The 7,624-nt window shown below is 38.9% G+C and overlaps 1 pseudogene; it reads left to right on the top strand.

Annotated features, from left to right (window-relative positions):
* Positions 1-231: 231 nt before the first annotated feature.
* LOC140502659 (probable ATP-dependent RNA helicase DDX5) lies at positions 232-4,146 on the top strand (annotated as a pseudogene).
* The last annotated feature ends 3,478 nt before the right edge of the window (positions 4,147-7,624 follow it).

Genomic DNA, 7,624 nt, shown 5'->3' on the forward strand with positions numbered 1-7,624 from the left:
GGGCCCACACATAGTGTCAGGGGCTCAGGGTAAGCAAGTGAGTGAGTGAGTGAATGTGAGAAGAATCTATTCCCCTCAAAAAGAAACAACAAAAGCCCTGCGTTGTGCAAATGGGAACCAGCAGACTTCTCCCCTAGCCCATTACAGCTGGTGAAGTTTCTAGCAGGATGAATCTATGTGACTTTTCTTTCCTGCTTGGGGGGGTGGGGGGGTGGGGTGTCCCAACTCCACTGCTGCTACTGCAGCTTGCCAGAGCAGCAGGACCATGGTTAGAACAGCTGTCTGGGATGCAGAACGCTCAGATTTCAGGCCCAGGTTTGCTGTGATCTGGGGCAAGGCACTCAGTTCTCTGATGCTGGAATGTAGTAAAAACGCCTTTTTCACAGGACTATCCTAAGTCAGGATGACTTGTGCTGGGGAGGGGATGGAGAGGACAGGGCATTCATTCAGGAAAGGACTCCAGGAGCAGGAAGATGTGTGTGATGTGGTCTGGGAACTGAAGACCAGCATGGAGAAGGAGGAGGAAGAGATATAAACAAGGAAGCCTAAAGAAGCTAGGACTTTATTTCTGAGAGAGAGAAAGAGAGAGAGACAGAGACAGAGACAGAGAGAGACAGAGACAGAGAGAGACAGAGACAGAGAGAGAGAGACAGAGACAGAGAGACAGAGAGAGATAGAGATAGAGACAGAGAGAGAGAGAGAGAGAGAGGAAAAAGGAGGCAGAGGGGGAGGAAGGGAGGAGAGAGTACTTAAATACCAATTTTAAGTACTAAATGTACTTAAAAAGTGGATAGAGACCTGAGCTTGGAGTATGGAGGACTTGTATTCAAGTGCTACCTTTGAGACAAACTGGGTATGTGGCGCTGGGTCAGTCACTTTCCTTCTCTGTGCCCCTGGAAGCTCTCTAGGACTTAAATGACAAACAGTTGCTGCTCCCCAGTATCTGACTCCTCATATAGTTATAACCTAAGATGAGACCCTCATACTTCCTTTTCTGGACTACATCTTGCCACTTGGTTTCTCTGCCTTAAGGCACTCCCTATTCTAATCCATTCTCCCCGCAGCTGCTAAAATGATTTTCCTGCAGCACACATGTAACTGTGTCTCTCTCCTGCTCTATAAGCTGCAAAGTTTCCTTCTTGAGTTTAGGATAAAAATCTCAACTCCTTTATTTGGCTTTTTGGGCCCTTCCAGCTTAGCCCCAACCTGTCTTTCCAGATGCATTAGAAATGGCTCCTCTTTTTATCCTTTAATGACCAGCCAGAGTAGCTTTTCTCTTGGTACCCCATGCATGGACCCCCCCTTCTCTTCATTGTTGTTTCTCTAGCAATGCCTCATAGACTCCTTCACTTCCTTCAAGATGCAACTCAAGGCTTTGCTGATCTCTACAACTTGCTAGTGATCTCCCTTTACCTTGTAGGTTTTGTTTTCTATTTTATTTTGTTTTCTCTTTATTCTCTATATGCTTATGTATCTACATATTTGTCTCCCACAGTAAAGAGCAGCTAAGTGGCTGGACCTGAGATCAGGAAAACTCATCTTCCTGAGTTCAGATCTGGCTTCAGATATTTACTGGCAGTGTGACCCTGGGCAAGTCATTTAAGCCTGTTTGCCTCAGTTTCCTCATCTGCAAAATGAGTTGGAGAAGGAAATGACAAACCAGTATTTTTGCCAAGAAAACTCAAAATGAGGTCATGAAGACTTGGAGAGTATTAAAAAATGACCAAACACACTCCCACAAATGTAAATTCCATAAGTAGGGAATGCTTCATTTTATGTGTGAAATAGCTGTAGTAAATGCTTGTTGACTTTGCTTCAATGAAGAGAAGTTTCCTTATCTGGGATATCCCTATATAGATGAATAAAAATTTCAGATTCCTTCTCACCACCATCCCTGGAAAAATTGTTTAAAGTAGAAAGACTTAATTCTTTCTTTATCTATGAAGACACATTTTGGAATCATTCTTTAAATGATTTTTCTTTTGGGATTTATCCTTCAGGGCAGATAGAGCACTGAGCCTGGAGTCAAAACTAAGTTCAAATCCAGCCTCAGAAACTTACTAGCTGTATGATCCTGGACAAATCACCTAAACTCTGTTTGCTTCTGTTTCCTCAACTGTAAAATGAGGATAATAATAGCACCTGTCTTGCAGGGTTGTTGTGAGACTCAAACAAGATATTATTTGTAAAAAAAAAAAAAAATGCATTTAACACATAGTACCTGGCTCAGAGTCGGTGCTATATAAAGGCTTTTCCCTTCACCAAAGGGACAGTCATCACTCTGGTGTTGTCCATTCCTCTAAAAATCCAGCCAACATAAAAAATGCAACAAGGGTTAACAACTTCAATTTTCTCTGTATGTAATTTGGGTACTAGCTAATGGGCAAACCATGCTGAGCTCATGAAATCCGTATGTGAATTTTGGTTCACGTACTGACATTCTTTCACTGATTTAAGCACACTAACCATATGGTGAAGAAGACCTTTTGTGGAGCCAGAACTGGGCAGTCTTCAGAAGGCATCATTGAGATATAGTAGTGAGAGAAAAGACAGAGCAATGGAAGGGAGATATTATATATGCAGTCAGCACCAAGTGCTGTTAACTGCCACAAGAATCAATTTTTCCTCCATCCTGATTTGCTTTGGAGGACAGTACAAGAGGTTAAAACCTTTTTTGAAGAAGAAAGGAAATTTTTAACATGAGGTCACAACTGCTCAAAACCAATTCTTAAGTTCTGCAAAGTTGATTTTTGTAGGTGCAATTGATAGACATAATCTTTCTGAATTACTGCTATCTGAGTCCAAGGGTGACCTGTTGCTTGAAGTGGGATATGGTTGGAGGAGCACAGAATAGACTGGGGAAAACAGTGTCTTATGTGCTGTCTGACATTATCCACATAAATCATCAGCCATTTCTAGAGAGAAAGATGGGCCTGTTTGTTTGGTGGAATTACCCATTTGTGAACTGGACCAAGAGGTACAATGAAGAGCTGCTGAATACAGAGAAGAGTATGCTAGGTAAAGATCGCTTTCATCTAGGATGGCACTTTAACAGGACCCCTAATATGAGACTTGGAAAGAGACAGAAATCTGGATTGCAGCTCTTGGAAGACTGATAGACTTTGTATAATGCAGCAAAAAAATTTGAGAGGAACTATTTGCCTTGTTCTTGATGAGAATGTTTGATATGGACTTTGGGTTTGAAGTCAGGATAAGTCAGATAAGACCTGAAAGGTAAATGTGGGGTATAAGTTAAACAAAAGAAGTGTTACATCTTGCTGAAGACTGAAAGAGTAAGTTCTCATCAACATCAGTGTACTGGAACTGGGTCCAAACTGCAGTTTTGTTCAGATTGTGGGTGTGTGTGGAAGAAGACAAGAAACTTATTCAATTGATGGAAGAGATCATGAGTGAAAAGGAAAATGAGACTTGTTTTTGTGGAAACCAAAAGAGGATGTGACAAAGTTAGTGTGTAAATGAGGAGAGCCATGTGGCCTGAGATAAGTCTCCATGGTTGATAAATTAACAGGGATGAGATTGAGTTCTAAAGGAATGCAAAACCCACCTCTACTGATCCCTTCTGATGTTGCATCTGGAAGGATAGATGTGGAAGATGTAAAATTTGTCATCGGTTATGACTACCCTAGGGATTACATCTACCAGTTTGGTTGAACTGTCCAAAGAACAAGGTACAGCATCTGCTTTCTTTAAACTGAGTAATATATAGCAAAGTAATGACCTTAGCTCTGGGTTTCAGGAGGCTAACCAAGCAATGCATCCCGCATTGCTTCAACTGTTCAAAGACAGAAGTTCAGGTTGTTCCAGGAGTGGAGGAGACATGAAAGATTATCAGACTTGGCAGATACTCTGTAGGCAAAAGGAATGGATTTAATACCTTAAGGCAGAAGTTATTCCATCTTTCTAAGAGAGATTTGTGAGCCAAAAGTCCAAATGGTGTCTACAGTCTTCTAAATTATGCTAATGGGAGTTTTGGAAGTAATTTTGTGTCTGTTTGTACACAGGCCAGTTTTAGGACTGGTCATATGAGCTTATCAGAATGGTTACACTACTATTCAACAATATGGAAACATGTCCCAAATCAAGGGTGGGGAACCTGAGGCCTCAAGGCCACATGAGGCCTTCTAGATCCTTGGGTGTGGCGTTTTGACTGTTTTACAAGAATTTGTAATTTACAAGTTTTACAGAATAAATCTTTTTATTAAGGGGATTTGTTTTGTGAAGTTTGGATTCAGTCAAGGGACCCCACTTGAGGAACTAGAAGACCACATGTGCTGGAGGCTGCAGGTTCCCCACCTCTGTCCCAAATAGATGCAATGGCCTGGACCAATAGCTACATGCATTTCTCATTACTGCAGCCTCCCCTGTGATTAGTTATATAATAACGATGGAATATTCTTAATAAGACTTTAGAAATATGTGTAAATGTCATTTCTTTATTATTTCTATTTTTCTTGTATGTAATCAGCCAGGGGAATTGTTTATGATATATGGGAGATGCTGAAATGACTGCAGTGAAGTAATAATTATGGCGTACTTTTTCATTGTTTGAGTTTTTCTGTTTTCCTCAACCTTCTTTGTTTGTTTGAAATACAGGATAGAAAGACAATGCCTTATCTTTGTTTTTCAAATAAAGTTATTTGAAAGCTAAGAAAGGTGAAAGAGAGTCAGACTGTGGAGAACCTTAAGCATCATGTGGTATAGCTAAAGGGGAGCCACTGACAGTTTCTGAGAAGGAAAAGGACATGACTAGATCTGTGCCTTAAGGAAACTTATTTTGACAGCTGTGTAGTAAATAGATTGAAGAAAACAGAGAGGTCAATTAAGAAGTTATTATAATAGCCAGCCAGAAGTGGTGAAAGCCTAAAACTAGGGTGATGACCATCTGAACAGAGAGAAGGGAATATCTGTGCCCAGTCTGTGGTGTAGCATTCCGAGCTCATATTGGTCTGATCAGCCACAGTCAGACACATTGAAACTTGACTTTATCATAATGATGTCATTTTGGTCCTCTTTGAGAACACAGGACAACCACCAACCAATCAACCAACTGTTTACCTAGTACCAGAAGGAGTTGAATTTGGGAGCATCTTTTTGGTGAAAGGGGATTCATGCTATGGATATGTATTTCTCTAACAAAGTATGAAATTCTTTCTGGTTAGAAGATGTAAATAGAGGCATCATGGCATAGTGGGTACAAAGCTCACAAGCCAGAAAAACCTGGGTTTAAGTCTTGGCTGTGTGACCCTGGGCTATGTATATGTATGTGCATATATATACACACATAATACATATAATCACACAAAATAAATCCCCTCATTAGCTATGCCCCAAAACAAATAATGCAAATAAAGAAAAAGGAGAAGAAAACATGATTCAGTCTGCACTCTGAAGCATCAGCCAGCTCTCTATCCCAAGGAGAACAGCACGATTCTGTCTGTAGTTCTTTGAAAGTGTGGTTGGCCATTGTACTGATCTTAGTTGTCTTTCAAAGTTGCTTTTCTTTACAAAATTGTTGTTATTAAATAATCAGTTTCCATTCTGTTCACTTTACTTTGCATCAGTTCATACGTCTTCCCCTTCATCATTTTTTTACAGTACAATAATATTCCATCACATTCATGTACTATAACTTGTCCAGACATTCCTCAATTGATGGGCCTCACCTCAGTTTCCAATTATTTTTGTCACTACAAAAAGAACTTCGATAATTTTTTTTTGTAGTACATATAGGTCCTTTCTATCTTCTTTGAAGTCTTGGTAGAGATAGACTTATTGTTTTCCAGAAGGATTGAATTAGTTCACAGCTCTACCAACAGTATATTGGTGTACCCGTTTTCCCACTAACCCTCCAGGATTTATCATTTTCCTTTTTTGTTAACTTTGCCAATATGATGGGTATGAGTGATACCTCAGAGCTGTTTTGATATACATTTTTTTCTGATTATTAGTGATTTAGAGTATTTTTTTTTTATGTGACTATTGATAGGTGGGATTTTTTTCCTCTGAAAACTGCTGATCCATATCCTGACCATTTATCAGTTAGAGAATGGCTCTTTTTCTGATAAATTTGATTCAGTTTTCTATATATCTTAGATATCAGAACTAACATTTCCCCCCAGTTTGCTGTTTTTTTCCTAATTTTAGCTTCATTGGTTTTACTTGTGTAAAACCTTTTGAAGTTTATATAATCAAAATGATCCATTTTACCTCCTGTCTTTTACCTCTCTCTGTCTTTTGTTTGATCATGAACTCTCCTCCATCCGTATATCTGACAGGTAATTTCTAATTTGTTTATTGTCAGATTTTTGTCTAAATCATGTACCCATTTTGAGCTTATCTTAGAATATATGTTGGCCTATACAGGGGAGGGGAACCTATGGCCTCTAGGTCACATGTGGCCTTCTAGATCCTTGGGTGCGGCCTTTTGACTGAGTCCAAGTTTTATAGAACAAATCTTTTTATTAAGGGGAGTTTGAGAGTAGGGGAAGTTTGGATTCAGTCCAAGGGCTGCACTTGAGGACCCAGAGGACTCCATGTGGCCTCAAGGCTGTAGGTCCCCTACCCCTGGCCTATACCTAGTTTCTGCCAGATTCTTTTCCAGTTTTCCCAGCAATTTTTGCTCAGAAAGCTAGGACATTTGAGTTTATCAAAGGTTCCTGTGTCCATTTGCTTCTGTACGTTGTGTACTAAATCTTTTGCACTGATCATTTTCACTCTTTCTTACTAAATACCAAAATTTTTTGATGGTTATCACGTTGTAGTATAATTTGAGATCTGGTACTGCTAGACCCTCTTCCTTCCCATTTGTTTTTCATTAAGTCCTTTGACCTTTTGTTCCCCTGATGAATTTGTTATTATTTTTTCTAGCGCTATAAAATATTTTTTAGTAGTTTGGCATATTACCAAGTAAGTACATTAATGCTGAGAGTATTATCATTTTTATTATATTAACTTGACCTACCATGACCAATTACTATTTCTTCAATTATTTAAATCCATATTTATCTGAAGAGTGTTTTGTAACCCTGTTCAAATAGTTGCTGGGTGTATCTTGGCAGGTGGACTCCCAATGATTTTATACTGCCCATAGTTGTTTGAAATGGAACTTCTCTTTCTATATCTTCATACCGAATTTAGTTGGCAATATATAAAAATGCAGATGATTTGTGTAAGTTTATTTTATATCTATCTTACAACTTTGCTGAAGTTGTTTATTGTTTTGATTAGCTTTTTAGTTGACTCTATGGAGTTTTCTAAGTAAACTCTCATCTATCTGCAAAAAACGGTAGTTTTGTTTCCTCTTTGCCTATGCTCATTCAACCTCAATTTCCTTTTCTGCCTTATTGCTATAGCTAGCATTTCTATTATAATATGGAGTAATAATGGTGATAACAGACATTCTTGCTTCACCCTGCATATTATTGGAAAAGTTTCCAGCTTAATCCCATTGCCCATGATACTTGTTTTTAGTTTTGACATATAGTGCTTATCATGTTAAGGAAAACTGCACTTATTCCTATGCTTTCTGATGTTTTTAAGAGGAATTGGTGTTGGATTTTGTCAAAAGCTTTTTCTGCATCTATTGAAATAATCATCTGATTTT

The sequence above is a fragment of the Notamacropus eugenii genome, chromosome 4, assembly GCF_028372415.1.
Source record: "Notamacropus eugenii isolate mMacEug1 chromosome 4, mMacEug1.pri_v2, whole genome shotgun sequence".
NCBI lineage: Eukaryota > Metazoa > Chordata > Mammalia > Diprotodontia > Macropodidae > Notamacropus > Notamacropus eugenii.